The following is a 20,246-nucleotide window of genomic DNA, read 5'->3' on the forward strand; positions in this document are numbered from 1 at the left end:
TTGACTTTTCAGTGACACAAAATTATTTTTAAACACTATCCCATTAATTTTAAGCATCATACTTGCTGTCCTACACAATTATGAAAGTCAGGAGATATATCTCTTTGCCAAAACCCCAGAGCCAACTCTAACTAGCATTCTAAAGAGTATCTTTTTATCATGATGTCCATCCCCAGGCACTCAGCCCAAACCTTCTCTCCCTCTTTTTATTCTCCTCCTGCAAACCTCCTTGGGATCAAAACTACTACTGCAACTAGATGTTAAGAAAACAGGGATTTGAGGGGGATAAAAATGTTCTGGAATAAGATAGTGGCAACACTTGCACAGACATTGTCAATACAGTAAGACCACTGAATTGCACACTTTAAAATGGTTAACATGGTGAATTTTATGTTATGTGAATTTTATCTCAGTTAAAAAAAAAAACAGTGATTAAAATAATCCTCACAAAGATGTAACACCCTGTCAAGTGTATTTTAATGAGAATGCTTTGGGCCTAAATAAAATCTTCCCTTGGTAGAATTCCAAGCTTTTAGAGAGCGGTCATGTTAATATTTATTGGAGTAAGGCTAGTCTTGAATAGTTGTCCATGTGTGTCTAGTCTTTTAAACAATGCCATCCTCTCCTACTGTCTCTCAGCACAGCTCTTGGAAAGGCTGCTATTCCTCAAAGTAGGAACCAATTTCTTGACCAATAGTTCTGCGTACAACCTTCTTTTGCCATTGAACACAGATTTTTTTTTTTTTAACCTGTCTACCTAGAGTTTTCTAAGAAAGTAACAAGGAGGGCCCTGGGATCTCACTGTTTCAACTGCTGGGACTTTGTCAAAAGCACTGCTCACCACCCATGGCATCAGATTGCGTGAAGCTCAGTGTGACATTTGATCAAAGCACAAACAGGCAGCCTGCACTTTCCTATTGCTGCCAACTGTGTTACTGCCTTGATGGAAAGTGACAAGAACTCAGGGAAACAAAAGGTGGAGATTTTCCCACCCACATAATTATCCTTACATTTGCAGAAAAGAGTTTTCTTTTAGGCACTCCTACTGAATCCTTAGATACAGAAACTGTTCCACAGTGGGATATTTTATATTTAGGCCAATAAACACCAGAAATTAAAATTAGGAAAAATGAGAGAATGTAGGAATAATAACTTCAAGGTGTGCTTTTTAAGTATAACAAGTTCCTAAGGAGTTTTAGTATTTACCTCATAGAAATAGTTTATATTTATCTTTATAATCCCGAGTCTTATTCAGAGATTACACGTCAGGTTGCCTCTTCCTTTGTCCACTGAAGTCTTCCTGAAATAGAGCTGTTTCCTGGAATAGAACCCCAAAGGCAAAGTCTTCTCACTGATTTCAGAAGTTCCCTCAAGGATAAACAACTCCTCCAGGAGTCCCTGAAAAACTTAGGGACTTATTGCAAGGAGATCCCAAGAAATGTTACTTATTCAATTATGTACAAATTGAGGGTGGTTCTTAATTTCAAAAGGACATTCCAGAGGCCTCTAGGCCTAAAAATAACTCACATAAAAACTAGTCGTCACTCAGGACTTTGTTGGTTGTAAGTGACAGAAACCAAAATGAAACTGGTTTAAACAGAAATGTATGAGCTGCTAAGGCTGGCAGTGAGGCCGAGCAGGGTTTCTGGACTGTTCATTTGGCTCTTCTTTGCCTATTGGCCCCATTTGAGCTATTGCAGGCACAGATCAGGAAAGGTCCCCTGGCTGCCCTGGCTTATCAATCTTTGGTGAACATCAGTTTCTGCCTGCTCAGAACTACTTCCCCCTTCTTTTAGTAACAGAAACATGGTTTTCCTTTGGGGAACTATGTCTCTCCTGCTCTCTGCAGTCCAGGGGGACTGTCAATCAGTGTCCCTTTCCTACTTAACCTAGGAAAAGGCTAGTGACTAGCTGAGCCAATCACACTTGCTTTTTTTCTGGAACTTGAATCTTGAGCTGAGTTGAATGAGGGAGGGCAGAAAAAAGCTAGAGCTAATTCATTCCAAAGGTTGGGCCCTGCCGCCTGAAGAAATTGTCTATTTTGATACCCGTATTCTAGAGGCTGACTCCACGAGGTCAGGCTGTTAAGCTTTCCTTCATCACTGAGAGCTTTCTCATATCCTTACAATAAACTCTCTTTTTGCTTAAAGTAGTCTGCATTGGCTTATAATACTTGCAACCAAAGAATCTTAATTTGTACCCAACTAAAGGGAACAGAACTTCTTACAGAATCTATACAGAAATCTCAAAGAAGCCGTTTGACTGACTCTACTTGCATCGCCCTTGGATCAACTGCTATGGCCAGGGCAATGGGATTTTATCACACCTGGGTCATGTGCCAGAGGTCAAGGGCTAGGGGGCACTATCAGATAAAAGAAGATGGGAGAAGTTTCTGGACAGAAGCCAAAAAAAACCGAAATACTTTTCACTGTCCCCTTTAATCTATTTTAGTTAAAGCTCATAAACTTGGAGAATACGGCCATGCGATGAAGATCAGTTTTATCTTGTGAGGAAAGTAAAAAATTTCTCTTCTTTCTCTCCCTATCATTTTCAAAGTGCATATTTAAGCCCTTTCTTTGCAAAAAGTCTGGAAATCTATTTATTTTATAATTAGCAAAGGGTAAGAAGATCCATTCTGAAATTTTTGGTTGAGGTCCAGTATTTGCTAGCTATATCAGCTGTGGGAATTCAATGATGTCAGGGTCCCCTCCCTCCTTTGTTTGTAAGACTAATTTTGGAATTATACTGTTATCAGGAAATGGTGCTCCCTTCCTTCTGTCCATCCCTTAGGAATAGTTTTTTTTATTTTTTTAAAGTCTCCTGGCTTCTGTATCCAGAGAGTTTGGATGAAAGGGCAAGCACCAGCTAAATGTCAGACAAGGCACATGGGAATTGGAGCTTGATCAATTTCAAAGGTTTCTTACTTAACCGTGGCAAGTGCTATGATCACCAGAAGAGCATGTGCTATTTGGAAATACTGCTAAAAAACCCAGACCAGAGGCGAGAAGGAAGATGTTTCCTTCTAAGAAATGTGTAGAGAAATAGCACTCCTTTGTCACACACAGCAGATGGAGATTTGTCAACAGAACATAAACTGGAGAGTTTGAGGTTGCAAACAACTGTCAGTCAGCTGTAGATACTGGTGCAGCCATTCCTGATACCAACCTCTTGGTGCCAAAGTACAAAAAGGGAACGATGTTCTCTCCTGTATTCCCCAGAAACCACAATGTTATTTTATTTAATGACTCAGTGTTTCCTGATAGGAGGTTGAAGTTAGAAGCTAGATACACTGGTCATATGCATAAATTTGGAGGAATGAGTGGATACTTGTGGGGGGCTTGAGCTCATCAAATCAAATTTAGAAAGGATGCCTAGGACCAGATTGTCCTGGAGAGTGGAAAACTTCTCTCTGAAGACACAGGATTTCTTTCTGGCCAGTGGGATTGGGTTCAATTTATACTCTTATGTATATATTAGATACATATGTGCAGTGTAGTAGTCTGGAAGAATATTTGTTTTTAAAGATATACTGCCTTGGACTAGATTACCCTACCATGCCTTTAATTTTTTTTCAATTAAATAAAGCCACAATTTAATACTGGACAAAGAACATAGAACTAAGAAGAAATAAAGAGCTAATGTAAGAGGCACAGCATTATTCCTGATTTGCTTAATATGCATTGGATCCAGGAGGTGTGTTAATCATGCTGGCATAATAATCAGTGCCTGCAAGATCTGAAAACATTATTGCTCTTCTGCACATGCTTTCCTTAATCCCAGAAATTATCATTGAGAATGTTGCTGTGATTTTCCAGTAAGACCTGAAGTCCTGCCATGACATGCTGTCATTTCAACCTGGGCACACTGTTAGAACATCTGTTCTGCAAAGATAGACAGTCTAGACATCGTCCAAAGGCCCCTTTTTTCCTGGGTCATTTCTAGTGAATAAAGAAGGAACCCTGCTCCTATTCCAGGGAATTTTGTATAGAACTTGTCAAACAAAGAAGAGAGGAGCCCTCGGCCACAAACAGAAATTGTATTCTCATAAAGTGATCATTTATGACTCCAAAAAGTGAATCTCTGAGGTCAAAGAAATAAAAGGATGCAAAAGAGATGGTGCAGAGATACCCATATGCTTCATGCATAGATGAAAACAAGAATTCTTATGAGTCCTCAAAGGCAGAACAAGCATTAAAAGACTCAGGTCAGTAGGATAAAACTTACTTAGTTCTATAGAATCATAATATTACCTTAAATCTTAAAAGCTCCTAAATTTAAAAAATAATTGAAAGGCAAAATTTTTATCACACTGAACTGTCTATGACAGGATTCTGACCTCAACTGTTTAACAAATCATCCCTTCCAGGCCCTTATCCCAGTTGACCAGAGTAACAATTTTGATAGCTCTTCAGGGTAAATAGGTTTTTCTAATTCAAGATGAGTGCCAAGAGCTCTCATCTTATGCCATGTTGCTAAGTAAATTTCTGACAAAAGGTAATTTCAATATGTTTTTACTTTTTGTAATGTATGCCACCACCAGACACTATTCACTTTCATTTATAGTAATATATAATGTTAATTAATTCATATATAACTGTTTTTAAAAGATTACCTGCAGTTTTAAAATGAGAACTCTTCTTTTCTTTTCTTTTTTTTTGCAGTACGCGGGCCTCTCACTGTTGTGGCCTCTCCCGTTGTGGAGCACAGGCTCCAGATGCGCAGGCCCAGCGGCCATGGCTCACGGGCCCAGCCGCTCTGCGGCATGTGGGATCTTCCGGGATGGGGGCACGAACCCGTGTCCCCTGCATCCACAGGCGGACCCTCAACCACTGCGCCACCAGGGAAGCCCGAGAACTCTTTTAAAATGCATTTTTCATTTCAAAGTTTTAATGTCTCATATATTTATAGTGATTATATTATTAGAACTAAAAATCAAAACGCTGCCTGAGTTCTAACATATAAATTTACATCCATACTCAAAAATATTTGAAACCAGGACCATGCTACAGAATCCTAGATGTATTATCATGATACTGATAGTTAAACAGGATTGCATGAGAGAGTGGAAAGGCCACATTTACCTAATTGATGTTATTTGTGGATCTGAGCAGATAAGAGCCTTGGGATCTTAGAAGTGAAGGTTAGTGGAATATAATTAACACCCCAAATCCAAGAGGACGTCAGGGGACAATGAGGAAAATACAGAGCTGACTACTCTGAAAGTAAGAATCAGTGCTTATCTTTTTAAATTGTATCATCAGAAGAGAAACTATTAGAAGCAGACCTTGTATAATCCATCTATCTTAATGCTATAAACATCTTCAGATGCAAGTGGCTGATCTTTCCTTTTTTATAACCATAACTTTTCCATGGAAGTCCCAAGAGTCAGTAATTGAATTTGAGAAAAGATGTCCTTTTGAGGTTGCTTTGATCTAAAGCCAAAGGGAATTAATTTATTTAGCAGAAACTGTGGGTTCTAAACAAAGATGTATATGTGGGAATATTGGCAAACAAAATAAAGTACCTTAATTTCTTTGCCAATAAAGCAGTATCAAGATGCTAAAAATTCACTTCAGAATAAATTCTTAAGAAAACAAAAACTGGTTGAAGGTTTTCTTTTTTCCTTCCCCATCAGCACATGCTAATGAACACTCTAATTTATATTATATAAAAAGGCTTTGGTCCTTCTTGAAAAACATTCCCAAAGAAAAATAAAAGACTACCTAGTTTTTTATTGCCTCAATTACATCATTTCCTTTTGCTTAATTTAAGGCAATAAATTAATATTCTTATCCTTTTTAAATGACTGATTTCACACGTCTTTCTACATTAGTGAAAGTTTATGTATATTATTCCTTGATTTATTACATGCATCTACTGTTAAGCACATTGCTTATGAAAGTTAAGCAAGAATAAAAATCGATTGAATTTCAAATCGAGGGAGGGTAAAAAACATAATACATGAAGATTACACTAGAGAAATAAAATCCACATGAAACAGATGAAGTCCAAACCTAACTGAAAATTTATTTTAGCATCTTTATTGGAGTATAACTGCTTTACAATTTTGTTAGTTTCTGCTGTATAACAAAGTGAATCAGCTATATGTATACATATATCCCCACATCCCCTCCCTCTTGCGTCTCCCTCCCACCCTCCCTATCCCACCCCTCTAGGTGGTCACAAAGCACCAAGCTGATCTCCCTGTGCTATGCGGCTGCTTCCCACAATCTATTTTACATTTGGTAGTGTATATAAGTCCATGCCACTCTCTCACTTCGTCCCAGGTTACCCTTCCCCCTCCCCCTCCCCATCTCCTCAAGGCCATTCTCTATGTCTGTGTCTTTACTCCTCTCCTGCCCCTAGGTTCATCAGAACCATCTTCTTTTTTTAGATTCCATATATATGTGTTAGTATACGGTATTTGTTTTTCTCTTTCTGACTTATTCCACTCGATGACAGACTCTAGGTCCATCTACCTCACTACAAATAAGTCAATTTTGTTTCTTTTTATGGCTGAGTAATATTCCATTGTACATATGTGTCACATCTGCTTTACACATTCATCCATTGATGGACATTTAGGTTGCTTCCATGTCCAGGCTATTGTAAATAGTGCTGCAATGAACATTGTGATACATGTCTCTTTTTGAATTATGGTTTTCTCAGGACATATGCACAGTAGTGGGATTGCTGGGTCATATGGTAGTTCTAATTTTAGTTTTTTAAGGAACCTCCATACTGTTCTGCATAGTGGCTGTAACAATTTATATTCCTACCAACAGTGCAAGAGGGTTCCCTTTTCTCCACAACTTCTGCAGCAATTATTGTTTGTAGATTTTTTGATGATGGTCATTCTGACCAGTATGAGGTAATACCTCATTGTAGTTTTGATTTGAATTTCTCTAATGATTAGTGATGTTGAGCATCCTTTCATGTGTTTGCTGGCAATCTGTGTATCTTCTTTGAGAAATGTCTATTTAGGTCTTCTGCCCATTTTTGGATTGGGTTGTTTCTTTTTTTGATACTGAACTGCATGAGCTGCTTGTAAATTTTGGAGATTAATCCTTTGCCAGTTGCTTCATTTGCAAATATTTTCTCCCATTCTGGGGGGGCCTTTTCATCTTATTTATGGTTTCCTTTGCTGTGCAAAAGCTTTTAAGTTTCATTAGGTCCCATTTGTTAATTGTTTTTTAATTTCCATTTCTCTAGGAGGTGGGTCAAAAAGGATCTTGCTGTAATTTATGTCAAAGAGTGTTCTGCCTATGGTTTCCTCTAAGAGTTTTATAATATCCAGCCTAACATTTAGGGCTTTAATCCATTTTGAGTTTATTTTTGTGTATGGTGCTATGGAGTGTTCTAATTTCATTTTTTTACATGTAACTGTCCAGTTTTCCCTGCACCACTTAATGAAGAGGCTGTCTTCTCTCCATTGTATATTTTTGCTTCCTTTATCAAAGCTAAGGTGACCATATGTGCGTGGGTTTATCTCTGGGCTTTCTATCCTGTTCCATTGATCTATATTTCTGTTTTTGTGCCAGTACCATACTGTCTTGATTACTGTAGCTTTGTAGTATAGTCTGAAGTCAGGGATCCTGATTCCTCCAGCTCCATTTTTCTTTCTCAAGATTGCTTTGGCTATCCAGGGTCTTTTGTATTTCCATACAAATTGTGAATTTTTTTGTTTTAGTTCTGTGAAGAATGCCTTTGGTAGTTTGATAGGGATTGCATTGAATCTGTAGACTGCTTTGGATAGTATAGTTATTTTCACAATGTTGATTCTTCCAATCCAAGAACATGGTATATCTCTCCATCTGTTTGTCCTGTCTTTAATTTCTTTCATCAGTGTTTTATAGTTTTCTGCATACAGGTCTTCTGTCTCCTTAGGTAGGTTTATTCCTAGATATTTTATTCTTTTTGTTGCAATGGTAAATGGGAGAGTTTCCTTAATTTCTCTTTCAGATTTTTCATCATTAGTATATAGGAATGCAAGAGATTTCTGTGCATTAATTTTGTATCCTGCTACTTTACCAAATTCATTGATTAGCTTTATTAGTTTTCTGGTGGCATCTTTAGGATTCTCAATGTATAGTATTATGTCATCTGCAGACAGTGAAAGTTTTACGTCTTCTTTTCCGATTTGGACTCCTTTAATTTCTTTTTCTTCTCTGATTGCCATGACTAAAACTTCCAAAGCTATGTTGAATAATAGTGGTGAGAGTGGGCAACCCTGTGTTGTTCCTGATCTTAGTGGAAATGGTTTCAGTTTTTCACCACTGAGAATGATGTTGGCTGTGGGTCTGACATATATGGCCTTTATTATGTTGAGGTAAATTCCTTGTATGCCTACTTTCTGGAGGGTTTTTTCATAAATCGGTGTTGAATTTTGTCGAAAGCTTTTTCTGCATCGATTGAGATGATCATATGGTTTTTCTCCTTCAGTTTGTTAATATGGTTTATCAAATAGATTGATTTGCATATATTGAAGAATACTTGCATTCCTGGGATAAACACTACTTGATAATGGTGTATGATCCTTTCAATGTGCTGTTGGATTCTGTTTGCTAGTATTTTGTTGAGGATTTTCTCATCTATGTTCATCATTGACACTGGCCTGTAGTTTTCTCTTTTTGTAACATCTTCATCAGGTTTTGGTATCGGGGTGATGGTGGCCTCATAGAATGAGCTTGGGAGTGTTCCTCCCTCTGCTATATTTTGGAAGAGTTTGATAAGGATAGGTGTTATCTCTTCTCTAAATGTTTGATAGAATTCACCTATGAAGCCATCTGGCCCTGGGCTTTTGTTTGTTGGAAGATTTTTAATCACAGTTTCAATTTCAGTGCTTGTGATTGGTCTGTTCATAGTTTCTATTTCTTCCTGGTTCAGTCTTGGAATCTTGTATTTTTCTAAGAATTTTTCCATTTCTTCCAGATTGTCCATTTTATTGGCATATAGTTGCTTGTAGTAATCTCTCATGATCATTTGTATTTCTGCAGTTTCAGTTGTTATTTCTCCTTTTTCATTTCTAAGTCTGCTGATCTGAGTCTTCTCCCTTTTTTTTTGATGAGTCTGGCTAATGGTTTATGATTTCGCTTATCTTCTCAAAGAACCAGCTTTTAATTTTATTGATCTTTGCTATTGTTTCCTTAATTTCTTTTTCATTTATTTCTGATCTGATCTTTATGATTTCCTTCCTTCTGCTAACTTTGTTTGTTTGTTTTGGGTTTTTTTGGTGATTCTTCTTTCTCTAATTGCTTTAGGTGTAAGGTTAGGTTGTTTATTTGAGACTTTTCTTGTTTCTTGAGGTTTCTAAAAATCTTGAGGATTTTATTACTATAAACATCCCTCTTAGAGATGTTTTGCTGCCTCCATAGGTTTTGGGTCATCATGTTTTCATTGTCATTTGTTTCTAGGTATTTTTTGATTTCCTCTTTGATTTCTTCAGTGATCTCTTGGTTACTTAGTATCATATTGTTTAGCCTCCATGTGTTTGTATTTTTTACAGGTTTTTTTTCCTGTAATTGATATCTAGTCTCATATCATTGTGGTTGGAAAAGATACTTGATACAATTTCAATTTTCTTAAATTTACCAAGGCTTGATTTGTAACCCAAGGTATGATCTATCCTGGAGAATGTTCCATGATCACTTGAGAAGAAAGTGTATTCTGTTGTTTTTTATGGAATGTCCTATAAATATCAATTAATTCCTTCTGGTCTAATGTGTCATTTAAAGTTTCTGTTTCCCTATTTATTTTCATTGTGGATGATCTGTCCCTTGGTGAAAGTGGGGTTTTAAACTCTCCTACTATTATTGTACTACTGTCAATTTCCCCTTTTATGGCTGTTAACATTTGCATTATGTAGTGAGGTGCTCCTATGTTGGGTGCACAAATATTTACAATTGTTACATCTTCTTCTTGGATTGATCCCTTGATCGTTATATAGTGTCCTTCTTTGTCTCTCATAATAATTTTTATTTTAAAGTCTATTTTGTCTGATATGAGAATTGCTACTCCAGCTTTCTTTTGATTTCCATTTGCATGGAATATCTTTTTCCATCCCTTCACTTTCAGTCTATATCTGTCCCTAGGTGTGAAGTGGGTCTCTTGTAGGCAGCATATATATGGGTCTTGTTTTTGTACTCATTCAGCCAGTCTGTGTCTTTTGGTTAGAGTATTTAATCCATTTACATTTAACATAATTATCGATATGTATGTTCCTATTACCATTTTCTTAATTGTTTTGTGTTTGTTTTTGTAAGTCTTTTCCTTCTTTTGTCTCCTGTCTAGAGAACTTCCTTTTAACATTTGTTGTAAAAATGGTTTGGTGGTGTTGAATTCTTTAACTTTTGCTTCTCTGGAAAGGTTTTAATTTCTCCATCGCATCTGAATGAGATCCTTGCTGGGTAGAGTAATCTTGGTTGTCGTTTTTTCCCTTTCATCTCTTTAAATATGTTATGCCACTCCCTTCTGGCTTGCAGAGTTTCTGCTGAAAGATCAGCCGTTAACCTTATGGGGATTCCCTTGTATGTTATTTGTTGCTTTTCCCTTGCTGCTTTTAATATTTTTTCTTTGTATTTAATTTTTGATAGTTTGATTAATATGTGTCTTGGCATGTTTCTCCTTGGATTTATCCTGCATGGGACTCTCTGCATTTCCTGGACTTGATTGACTGTTTCCTTTCCCATGTTAGGGAAATTTTCAACTATAATCTCTTCAAATATTTTCTCAACCGTTTCTTTTTTTCTTCTTCTGGGACCCTATAATTCGAATGTTGGTGCATTTAATGTTTCCCAGAGATCTCTGAGACTGCCTCAATTCTTTTTTTTTTTTTTTTTGCATTTTATTTCAGTCTACACATTTAATCATCATTACAATCAATAAACTCTTCTTAAGAGATGAGCACACCTCCAGGAAATGGTTTTGAAGAAATTAATTTTTCAAAAGACGAACTTAAAAACATGGAAATACCATAAAATAATATGGCCTATATTGTTTTGTAAAGTTGCATCGAGTTCCTGTATGAGTAAAAGGAAATAAACGAACACACCACTTCTCTGCTTGCTTTGGCACTTACCTTTAAGTCTTTGGAGGCTGGAGTATTACAGCAACAATTCCATTGAAAAAACAAAGCACACCCACCCCATGCATAATTCATACCAAATGTCTTCCCTAATTGTTCTGAGAACTCTCACTGCTTGAAGAATGGATGTATTTCCAGATCATTCACCAGAGAGATGGATAAAAATACCCAGACTGAAACTTCAGATTTTTTCTACAATACACGGTAAACCCAAAATAACACCTGGAAACCTGTGGGTTGTTTTGGAGCAAGGGTGGCAGCCTGTTTCTCTGTAACATACTAACGTGGGTATGAAGAGAAAGTTACATAAAGGTGTCCATGTGTATGTTTCTCTGCCTCCCAGTATTTTGTTTGTCTGTTTGTTTTGTTTCTTTTGCAGTACGCGGGCCTCTCACTGTTGTGGCATCTCCCGTTGCGGAGCACAGGCTCTAGACACACAGGCTCAGCAGCCATAGCTCACGGGCCTAGCCGCTCCATGGCATGTGGGATCTTCCCGGACCGGGGCACGAACCCGTGTCCCCTGCATCAGCAGGTGGACTCTCAACCACTGCGCCACCAGGGAAGCCTGACTCCCAATGTTTTTATCCTTCCCTCAGTCTGCCTTTTCATCCTTTAATCTTTGCCTATCTCTTCCTCCTCACGAATCATGGTATAGAGACTTTTTTATCATATGTCTTAGACTCTGAATTGTTTTGTCATATCTTTTGGGCTTTAAGAAAAGGTCCCCCTTTTGTCCTGCCCACTGCATCCCAGATCAAGCTCGGATCTCCCCAGCCACACTTCAGGAAAGGGCTCAAGCTACATTTGCAGTGAAAAAGAACCAGAAACAGCAGAAGAAACTCTCATTCCTTCACAGACCTTCCCCCTTCCCTCTTCGGTACTGTGTGGCCAAGAGGTACACCTCTGATGATTCTTTCCTGCTGGCTTCAGGTTTTACAGTCCTTGTTTTCTGGAATTCCTCTCTCAGTCTCTTCTGTAACCGATGGCTTTGACTTCCAGCCCAGGTTTTTCACAGGAATGTTCCCCCTGGGTGCAGGACTTCTGGACCCATGTCCAGAAGGGACAAGCAAAAGCTGATGAGCCTGTCATGGTCGAGGCCCCGGATCCCTGTGGCGTTGGGTGCCATGTCACTCAGAATCACATCTGCTCTCCCAGCAGGTAGCACTTCTCAGATTCTCTGGAAGGTTCTTGGGTCAGTCACATCAGCAGGGCACAGAAAAGTTGCTCCTTCCGGGGGAATATGTGAAGGAGATCTACCCCAAGCACAAAGCCAACAGGAGCACTGGGATCTGTGCCTGCAGCGTTGACACTGTGCACAGCCACCTGGCTCCACGCGCCAGGAGCGACACCACAGTCTAACACCCAGAGGCCAGGCCACAGAATCCGGTGCCTCTCGTTCACCTCCAGGAGTTTGAAGGCACTTCGACACCTGTAACTCTCCACCTTCGCAGCCTTCACAAACGGGTCCCTCAAATGCCGCATCAGCCACAGGTGCTCAGCGCTGGTCCGGCCCTTGAAGCAACTCCCATCAGTGTGGAACCTTTGACGCTGAAAGGAAGACCACACCAGCTTCAAGGACCTGGCCATGAATGCTGACCTGCTCCAGCTGCCACCACCACCTACCTCAATTCTTTTCATTCTTTTTTCTTTATTCTTCTCTGAGGTAGTTATTTCCACTATTTTATCTTCCAGGTCACTTATCCGTTCTTCTGCCTCAGTTATTGTGCTATTGATTCCTTCTAGAGTATTTTTAATTTCATTTATTGTGTTGTTCATCATTGTTTGTTTGCTCTTTAGTTCTTCTAGGTCCTTGTTAAATGTTTCTTGTATTTTCTCCATTCTATTTCCAAGATTTTGGATCACCTTTACTATCATTATTCTGAATTCTTTTTCAGGTAGACTGCCTATTTCCTCTTCATTTCTTTGGTCTGGTGGGTTTTTACCTTGCTCCTTCATCTGCTGCGCATTTCTCTGTCTTCTCATTTTGCTTAACTTACTGTGTTTGGGGTCTCCTTCTCACAGGCTGCAGGTTCGTAGTTCCCATTGTTTTTTGTGCCTGCCCCTAGTGAGTGAGGTTGGTTCAGTGGCTTGTGTAGGCTTCCTGGTGGAGGGGACTAGTGCCTGTGTTCTGGTGGGTGGGCCTGGATCTTATCCTTCTGGTGGGCAGGGCCACGTATGGTGGTGTGTTTTGGGGCATCTGTGAACTTACTGTGATTTTAGGCAGCCTCTCTGCTAATGGGTGGGGTTGTGTTCCTGTCTTGCTAGTTGTTTGGTATGGGGCGTCCAGCACTGGAGCTTGGTTGCCTTTGGGTGGAGCTGGGTCTTAGTGTTGACACGGTGATCTCTGGGAGAGCTCTTGCCGGTTGATATTACATGGAGCTGGTAGGTCTCTGGTGGTCCAGTGTCCTGAACTCAGCTCTCCCACCTCGGAGGCTCAGGCCTGACACCTGGCCTGAGCACAAAGACCCTGTCAGTCACGTGGCTCAGAAGAAAAGGAAGAAAAAAAAGGAAAAATAAAAAACAAACAGATAGAATCCTAAACCAAATGGTAAAAGCAAAACTTTCTACCTGTCAGACTGGCTTCTGTTCAAGATTTCCAAGCTGTTGTAATTCTGAAAGTCATTCTCATCTCTGCTCTTCTCCAGTCCTTCTGAAAATTATGAACCAGGAACTAATCTAGATCTGTGGATTTCAGTAGTAAAAAGCAGTCCAAAATGTCTGGCTTCATGGAGTTTATACAGGAACTGAATTAGCTGGCACTTTTCATCTTGGACTCCCCAGCCTCCAGAACTGGTCTTCCTAAAGCCAGGCCACCTGCAGCAGCAACTTCTTCTCGCCATGGCTCTTTTAAATTAGATTTTCAATGCCGCTTCCATGAAACTCTTGGCTTAGCTGGGCAGTGTGGCTGGGGGTCCGACTCTGGCCACCACCATCCACTCAGGGCTAATTGAAGTGTTACAGCCATGTGCATCTACTAGAAATTTTCCCCAAAGTGCCACTCTGCTCGGTTCGTGAAGGCTTTGCACCAGCTATTTCCTCTTTGTAAGATGCCTTAACCCTTTACCTCTCTCCCAGCCCTGTCCCCTTCGTGTCTTCTGATCCTTCTTCAGAAAGTCTTTTGCAACCACTTCCATGACCACTACCATCTCCCCAACCACTCACTAGCCTTTCCATGAATCTTATGCATACCACAGTCATAACATCTATTATATAAATATCTCTTTATCTTTCTTTACTAACAGATCTAGAGTTTCCTTGAAGAGAAACAGAGATGGCATCTTACTTTTTCTTTGTATCCACAGCCTAGCACAGTGCCTGATACTTAATGGTCATGAAATGTTGGATGGATGGACATTAAATAAAATTTAATGGAATTCTGTCCTAGTGTTCTGTTGCCTAATATGGTTATGAACTCCTACACATTGGAGAAAGTTTGCTTATAAAATTAAAAATTTAAAGCCACCCTGGCAGATTTACCAGGGAAGAGATTGCCAGTAATATCTGTAGGACCACTAGCACAGATGCTGGCTCCCTGGTAGAAGGAGATTATCAAATCCTAGGATTGATTTAAAGCATTACTAATTCTTCTACACTGTATTGTAACAAGCTGATATTTATTTATCTCCAACTATATTATTTTATGACTTTTCACTTCACCATTTCAACTCATACTATGGTAAATACATATATTTAGATGGCATAAAATCTAGGACTCAGGGTTCAGATCCAAGCATTATCATTAAGCTGGCCAATCCTGAAAAACTAAACTGAACATTAGATCCAAAGTCCTTTCTATTCTACTCTCTAAACTGGCTGGCCTCCCTGCCCTACTTAGCACTTTGGGCCAGCACCCGGCATCCTTGTGTTGGCTGTAGTCTATGCCTTCTGACTCCACGCATCATGCATACCACTTCCTGAACTCTTCCTGACCTCCACTGGCCCTATCAATGACCAACAGTTTAATGATTATTTATTTGGTTCCAATACTCAAGGTGACTCTTAAGTTCTCACCCATTCTGTGATTAATCAGTATGTCTCTTGATGTACAGCTGTTGCCATCTGCTTTAAGTAATATCCTGCCTAATCCCTGTCCAGCTTGTAGGATTCTCTCCCCTGTAACCTGATAATCCCATCAAGTTGGTTTAGTTCCAAAAGATACCAAGATCTCTTAGGAATTCAACTTTCAGTGGTCTGGTTCAAGTCAACTGTTGCTTACTTTCATTTAGGTCTTGATTATCTAACCTCTGGTCCTTCACAAATATTCTTGTTGGTTTTATTCTGTAACCATCTCACTGCCTTACATTAAAGGCAGGTTAATTATGCAAGAATATAGTTTTGGTAATGTCACTTTCATAGTGAAAAATACTTTAATGGCTTCTCATTGTCTGCGAAATAAAGGTCATATATTTTAGCCTGACATTCAGAGTTCTCCATGAACTGGCTTCAACATACCTTTGTAGATTTATTTCTTAAAACCTCCTTTTACCTACTCACATTCCCTCTCTCCATCACTTGCCTGACAAAATATCTGATAGAAACCCTCTATGTCTGTTCTTCACATCTGCTGACAAAATAACAAAACCTGCCTGATTGGTTTGTATGACTACAGACCTCAGATGAGCATGAAACTTTTCCCAGCAGAACAGCTGTGATTTTTTTTCTGGTAAGTTGCTTTCTCCCTCTCCTAGACAACTATTTTGTACCCTCCTGTCTCTTCTCAAATTTCCCTCTCCTCTTCCACACTTACACCCAGCTGATGACCTCACCTGTAACTCACTGAGAATACGTGGGTCATCAAATGGAGACTCTCGCCTTTCCACTACTGACGGAATTTAATTCTTGCTTCATGTGGTCACCTGTGCTCTTCTGATTGCCTTCTGTTACCAGTGGAGAGAGTGTCCCTCCTCTCATTCAAGGTTCTATCCTCCTACTAGTGCTCCAGATTGCGCGATTCTCACCTTCTTAGGTACGTCACTTATTTATCCAACCTCACACTTGCATCATATACTCTTTCCTAGCTCATTCCTATCTGCATGGGAACATGCTGGTATCTCACATCCCTGCAAAAACTTCTTTGATTCCTCATCACTCAGTACCATTTTCCCACTCTTATTCTAAAGTAAACAGCTCCAGACTGTCTTGACTTCCTCACCTCCCTCCCATTTGCTGTTTAATCCACCTCAATCTTGTTTTTCCCACCCCATTTAGATGATGGTATTCCACTGAAAGTACTCTAACCAAGGTCCCCAACTATCTTCATGATGTCAGACCCAATGTAAACTTCCTTGTGTTCATCTTACTTCAATTCATAGCATCACACCACACAGATGATCACTGCTTTGTTCCTGACACATTTCCACTCTTGGCTATGTCAAACCACAGAGTCCTAGTTTTCCTTCTTCCTTATTGGTTACTTCTCTAATGTGTTGAATTCTACTTTATAGAACCTCTGAAGACTTTCTAGACCTAGTCCAGAGCCCCCTCTTTCTCTCAATTTTCAGTTTTTCCCTGGATTGTCTCATTCATTCTCATGGCCTTAAATATCACCTATCGTCTAATAATTCCTAAATTTGTATCTCCAGTCCAACTCTCTCCCTTTAACTCCAGATTCATCTGTTTGCAGGTCAACTTTACATTTTCTCTTCCAACCTAATCATGCTTCAAAGATGGTCTTACACTATCTTCTCCCATCTTAGGCTGTGGCACCACCATTTACCCCGTTACTCAAGATAAATAAATTGGTAAAAAGAAAAGTTACAAATTGGGTAAGTGCAGTGAAGAAACTACATGGAATTTTATGATATAAAATAGAAGTTGGAGTAGGGTAGAGAACACTTTGATGAGGTAGATCAGCAAAAGCCTCTTTAAGAAGGAGATGACAGGGCTTCCCTGGTGGCGCAGTGGTTGAGAGTCCGCCTGCCGATGCAGGGGACATGGGTTTGTGCCCCGGTCCGGGAAGGTCCCACATGTCGCGGAGCGGCTGGGCCCGTGAGCCATGGCCGCTGAGCCTGCGCGTCCGGAGCCTGTGCTCCGCAACGGGAGAGGCCACAACGGTGAGAGGCCCACGTACCACAAAAACAAACAAACAAACAAAAAAATGAAGGAGATGACATTTCAACTGAAACATGAATTATGAGTAATAGTCAAGCATATAGAGAGGAAGAGGACAAGCACACTCCAAAAGGAAAGTGCAAGTATAAAGCTATTTCAGGGAAACAGTTTGATGTATGTTCACAATAGTAACAAATCTAATATCCCTGAAGTGGAGTAAGTAAATGAAGGGGAAAGTGCAGGGGATGAGTGTGTAAAGAGGGGCAGGGACTAGACCAAATGTAGTATTTCAATAGTCCAGGTGAGAGGAAGTGGTGGTATGGACCACAGAAGTAGAATTGGAGAAAATGGATTTAATTTAAAAGTGTTAACTGTAGTATAATACACATAACAGAATATTTATCATTTTAACCATTTGTAGCTATACAGTCAGTGGTATTTAACATATTCACAATGTTGTATAACCATCACCATTATTGATATCCAAAATTTTTTCATCATCTCCAACAAAAATTCTGTACCCATTGAACAATAACCCCCCTTCCTTCCAGCCGCTGGTAATCTCTATTCTACTTTCTGTCTTTATGAATTTGTCCATTATATGTACTTCATATAAGTGGAATCATATTTATCCCTCTGTTTCTGGCTTATTTCACTAAACACAATGTTTTTAAAGTCCACCCATGCTGCAGCATATATTAAAATTTCATTTCTTTTTATAGCTGAACACTATTCCATTGTATTGTATGCCATATGTATATGCATATGCCTTTTCTTAATCTAAAATAGATTTAATCTTTATTTTAGAAAAAGAATTAGTGAGACATGGTGATAAACTGGATGTGGGGGTGAAGGAAGGAGATGAAGGTAACAAAGATGAGTCCTTGGGTTCGTGAAAAGAAGTGGCAGGAGATTAATTTAATAAAATGGAGAAAACTTGAGAAGGATATTCATTTATCCCAATCAAACTGAATTAGAATTCATAACCTTCTGGATGGAGGAGGATTCTTGACGGATGAGACTCCCATTGGGTCTTAAATGATAAGTACGAGTGTTAACCATGTTGAGAGATATGCATGAGACGGGGTGGCCGCAAAAGAAAATTCAAAAAGAATGGACCAAATGATAAAAGTCATGAAGATCTTTGTTTTGTTTCTGTTTCTAGAACATCCTCCCCTAAATGTCTAAATGTTTCCTGATCTTCAAGTCCAAGGTGAAATGCCCAGCTCTTCAGAACCCCTTAAGCACTTATCTGTGCTCTTTTAATGGTGTTTATCAGCTTTTAGCTTATCTAACAATTTTTGTCCATCTCTTCCCTATTATACCATAAGCTCTTTAAGGGCATGCATTACATCTTTAGCATATTTGTGTCTTCCAACAATATCCAGTATTGTTGCCTTGCATAAAGAAAACTGTCAATAAATGTTGGTTTTCAGCAGAGAATCATCATCAGGAATGATGATGACTTATAGCCAAGAGGCTATAAAGAATGTTGGTTACAATAGTTATTATCTGAAGATTTTTACTTTGCATTCTTTTTTTCAGAATTAAGTTGTACAATTATCTGATGCCATTACATTTTTGGAGCAATGGAGGAAACCCCTAAGTTAAAGAATAAATATCATAGAACCTCACTATCTCAAAAGAAAAGCTAGGGCTTCCCTGGTGGCGCAGTGGTTGAGAGTCCGCCTGCTGATGCAGGGGACACGGGTTCGTGCCCCGGTCCGGGAAGATCCCACATGTCGCGGAGCGGCTAGGCCCGTGAGCCATGGTCACTGAGCCTGTGCGTCCGGAGCCTGTGCTCCACAACGAGAGAGGCCAAAACAGTGAGAGGCCCACGTACCGTAAATAAATAAATAAATAAATAAATAAATAAAGAGAAAAAAAGAAAAGCTAGACAATCCTGAGATAATTAAGGGGCTGTTTTTTGTTGTTGTCATTGTTCTGTTTTGTTACTATGCAAATCTAATCATTAGAAAGATTAATTCCTGGATAGAACTAGCAGTAGAGAAAGGTAATGTAGTCATTTCCAACTTGTATAAAAATTGGTTTAGTATCTAAGATGCTGACATTAGTTGAGATGCAGCTTAGATTTCCAAATACCTTAATCTACGTGAATTTAAAATGTACTTCCTTAATAAACAGAAGTACTTGCAAGTGTGTATATAGATTTCAAATACATAGGTAATATGGAGAGAATTGAAATTTTATCTTCACTAACTCTAATAGTTCACTTGGCAACTAGCAACGTGATCGTCTGACATCATCTTATTATTATTGTCCAGTTTTATGTGGTATTGTTTTATATGATATTCTAAAGAGAACGTAGATTACTGTGGATTTTTAAAAAAGACTTAGAAATCTTTATTATAGTTGTACAAATGTGCAAATAAAGATTTAAAAAGTCAAGAGTCTGGTTAAATATAAGCCCATAGCTCAGGGTAAGGAAGAAAAAGAGTCTAGAGTAGGTTTATGTGAAAATAGAACGGAAAATAATGCTCTCCATTGTTTTGAGTGACAAAGAATTGGCAGGAATCCCAATACCACAAGAGACAAGATTAATATTAAGTATATCTGTCAACATCCTGTTTGAAAATCTCAGCCAGGATCTGAGGTATCTGAAAACATTCAAAGTGGGTTTTGCCTAGGAATGAGTCATAGTCTCTGTAACAGAAAGCCCTAAAATATCAGTATAGGATGTTAAAAGTAAAACAGACTTCAGTGATCATACTGTCCAACTCCCATGTTTTACAGATGAGAAAACTGGGGCCCAGAAAACCCTCTCTCCACTCTGCAATACTGGGAGGCACCAGGAAGTAATGGACAAAATATGGACCTTGGAACCATGCAGAATTAGGTTCGGATCCCAGTTTGGTCATGCAGACAAGTCCCTTACTATCTCTGAGCCTCAATTTCCTCAGCTGTAATATGGGAATAGCTACTTTACAAGGTGGTTGTAAGATTATGAATAATGTACATAAAGTATCTGGCACAGAGAGAATCAACAAATGCCAGGTCTTATTACCCAAAATCCTGGGTTCATGGCAGAACAAGGATGCCCATCTCAATCCAAGTGTGTCTTCAATATACCTTTAGAGATTCCCCAGTCAGT

General features: G+C 39.1%; 1 protein-coding gene and 1 pseudogene across 2 annotated transcripts in view; one reads left to right on the top strand and one right to left on the bottom strand.

Moving 5' to 3' along the window:
- Positions 1-20,246, top strand: part of CCDC192 (coiled-coil domain containing 192) — a gene marked incomplete at both ends in the record, with an annotated part of 201,354 nt that overhangs the window by 139,142 nt on the left and 41,966 nt on the right.
- LOC309820173 (rRNA methyltransferase 2, mitochondrial-like) lies at positions 11,934-12,670 on the bottom strand (annotated as a pseudogene). The gene has a single exon. The product of its transcript is annotated as an rRNA methyltransferase 2, mitochondrial-like (transcript).

Source organism: Grampus griseus, assembly GCF_964374135.1.
Source record: "Grampus griseus genome assembly, chromosome: 3".
NCBI classification, from domain to species: Eukaryota; Metazoa; Chordata; class Mammalia; order Artiodactyla; family Delphinidae; genus Grampus; species Grampus griseus.